This window comes from Rhamphochromis sp. 'chilingali' (assembly GCF_963969265.1).
Source record: "Rhamphochromis sp. 'chilingali' genome assembly, chromosome: 2".
NCBI lineage: Eukaryota > Metazoa > Chordata > Actinopteri > Cichliformes > Cichlidae > Rhamphochromis > Rhamphochromis sp. 'chilingali'.
The window spans coordinates 58249586-58253045 of NC_137930.1; the positions used below are offsets into that span (position 1 = coordinate 58249586).

A 3460-nucleotide genomic window follows, 5' to 3' on the forward strand; every position below is an offset into this window, starting at 1 on the left:
TTTACTTTATCATTACTCTCTGACACGGTTCATAGGTGGAAGAGTATCCTGACTTCTTCAAGCACATTTAAAGGTCGATTGGTAGTTCCCAAATTTCCGACTGTACTGAAGGCAGCCCTTTTCCCTTCTAACGGTGGGCCGTAGCATACGCAATTTTACAAGGGCAGCAGACACCGGGTTCACGACCGCAAATTCCTGGGAATCTTGACCAGAAAATACCTAGAAGTCAGTGGGTCAGTGATAACCACTGACAACCACATCAGTAAGGATTAAAAAATGACTAAATCAGTGTCTTTGGGTCTGTCTTAAAATAGATGCAAATAATGATCCCCCTCCCCAAAAAATAAAAATAAATAAATAAAAAATTACGTCTTTAACCAGAATTATTGTAAGAAAAACAAAAAAACGAAGAAGCGATATTTACAAGTTATTTTTACAAGGGTTGCCTGTAACTGAGAGTAAGGAAGGAACTTAAAACTACAGTAGATGTAGACATCAGACCACAGACAAACCTGTGGGGACTCCCTGTGTATGAAAACAAAGACAAAAGCTAGTCTCATTTTGTGTGTGTGTGGTGTGTTTAATTATTTCTGTACTTTTGTACATTTCCCTTACTAGAACTCTTTAATCTGAACAAGGTCCACCAGATGGCAGCACCAAACAATAATAGAGCAAGCATTTTCTCCTCAGATGAGGTTTCAACATGCAGCACACTCTGTTTAGCGAAAACCTCGAGAATCAGAGGCATTTTGAAGCAAACAATCCATTTAGTGGTTGACTCTTTTTTCATATTTAAAGACGTATTTTATGACGTAAGATCTAACACGGATTTGTACGCAAATTACAATAATGTCAGAGGAGCTTAAGTGAACCACAAATACCAGACAGACACACAAAACAACCATTATAAACTGTCCAAAGGCTGGATGTATATTATATATAATCATTTTTGCTCAGATGTATTTGCTTTTTGTGGTTTTCCCCATGTGGGGCAAGAGTTTGTTTCAAAAGGGAGGATACAAATTTTTAGCTGACAAGGATATTGTCACATCCTGAGAACAGGGCTTGAACTTTGCACAGAAAAACAGCTCAGGTTATGACTGAGGCGATCATGTCATGCATTTCCTTAAACTAGATTGAAACACATCAATACTCTATAGGATCTATATTACCTGTGCTATGAAATATGCTCATTATAATCCATGGTATTTATTTTGAATCTTATTTCTCTTTACCTTCAAAGATGGTTTAAGCATTAATTTCCTTGTTTGACTGTCACATTTTGTGTGTATTCACATCTTTCGAAGTGAAAAATCAAACATAAGAACCTGTTCTTATGTTTGATTGTTGGGTCAGTCTTTGCTAGAACCAACATCCACACCTTTCTACAACAGTGCTGCATTTACAGGTTTCAATTCTGAGAACATGTGTTCCAAGATAAATGTTAACACTTTACACTTTACCTTTTTCATCTCCAAAGCTACCATTATAAGCCTAGTTTCCCCAAAACTACAAATTTTTTTAAAGAATTGTTAAGAACGGATGAAGAAAAGAAGTTGCAAGTCATACACATAAAAAACACCACAAATAACAGTATAAAAAAGGTAGGTCGGACACTCTATATATCATTTATCCATACATTTACTCACATATATAAACGGTAGTCCTTCATATGCTAACACATGTGTTTAAAGTATTCTAATCACACTATTTTCTATAGAAATGCGATTCTAGTGATTAATTTATAATTTCCTACCATTTTCCTACCAAACTACGCATAAATAGATCCTCCATTATCTTTGATTTACGGGTCATTTTGTCAATAAAATGTACTACATGTATCATACTTTTCTATATTTAAATTAAGGGGAGTGAGTTTTCCACTTGTTTACTGGCTCTATAGTTTAGTGTTGTTCATACATTTGCCCAGTAAGTGAAAGAGCCTCAGTATGGCCCCAGGAGGAGACACAAATCTCTTGTGAAGTTGTGTGTACAGGTTTTAAAACCCTCTTCTACACTCTATTTTCTTACCAAAATGCATTTATTAATTTCATTAAAACTGGAATCTATACATAAATATAAAATCTTACATGACTGTAACTACACCACATTAAGGACATTACAAAAAGCAACATTAAAATAAACACATTTAAGAACCAAATAGGAGTGGCACTTGTACAATTGGGGCACAGAGGCGAACCCTGTCAGTCTCTCAGAGCACAATATTTAGATTTCAGCATTCAGGAAGGACCATCCATCCAACCAGTCATTTAAAATAAGGCCATGGTCACTTCACTTGAGGCGTCTGAATTTGTAATACCCCAGCAGGGCACTCCTGTTGCTAGGCTGATGATCTTTTTATAGAAATTTTCCACTGGAAAGAGCATGCGCTGCTGTGTGGAGCATCTCATTGGCCCACGATGGGGGTGGAGTGCGTGCATACCAGAGTCTTCAACAAATAGTGTCCAACAAAGGCTGCATTCACTGAACAAGCCAAGCTTGCCATGTTTGGCTGTTCTCAATAGATTTCTCAATGCATCCATTACATTATTAGTTTGAGTTTTCCTTTCTATTTCCTTTTGTTTATTTGCAGTTAAGGTTAATAATGGGCTGAAATCAGTTGATTTTTGCCAGGTTGTCACAAGCAGTGTGGACCTCTGTTGTCTATTTCACACCTGTGCTTATATCCGGCTACATCCTCATGTATGTCTTAACCCTGAAGTAGATTTGGTCTTTCCAGTCCATTCAATTCATCTTTTTTTTTTTGGGGGGGGGGGGGGGGGGGGATTATGCAGTTAAATATTTGAATTTTCTGTTCAAAACTAACAAATAAAAAGTTAATTTCATAGCACATCTAGCATGGCATCATCTTAGGCTAAGAAAGACTGTGTGCAAGGCCTCAATGAAGCTGAGTTCACATGGTAGCAAAAAAACATGTATTATAACTTAATAAAGTGTTATTAAGGTCCCCGGCAAGCCTTTAAGGCCATAAAAAGGAAGGGGATCAAAGAAGGTCAGCATTATGGTAAAGAAAACCCCCCAACAACAACAAACTATTTCACATTTGATTTGTGAGAAAAGAAAAGAAAAAAGGGTAGCCTGAAAGCACACACTAGATTCAAGTGTTGGTATACCCTCAATAAGCTAACTGTAGCTTCGTGGCCAATATTCATAACAATATTCGTACAAAGTTTTCTCACTTGGACTTCTAGCTAGCGTCCTAATGTAGCTCTATCTGACAAATATACAGCTACACTTGGCCAACATAATGTTTTGTTAACTTCTTTCATTTACGACAATGTTTTAAATATGCTGTTTTTAACGTGGCATGAGCTCAGCCGAAGAAAGAAAAAAAAAAGGAGGACATTTCTTTTATGTTCAGTATGATGCTAGCGCTAGCTAGATGGGGCTGTAGAGGAAGTGGAGCTTGGCTTACGTTGAGAGCAAAAGTGGGCAGAGC

At 37.1% G+C, this 3460-nt stretch overlaps 1 protein-coding gene across 1 annotated transcript in view; it reads right to left on the minus strand.

Annotated features, from left to right (window-relative positions):
• Positions 1 to 3460, minus strand: part of LOC308392031 (uncharacterized protein) — a 297183-nt gene that overhangs the window by 142615 nt on the left and 151108 nt on the right. The gene's annotated exons all lie outside the window — the stretch shown is intronic.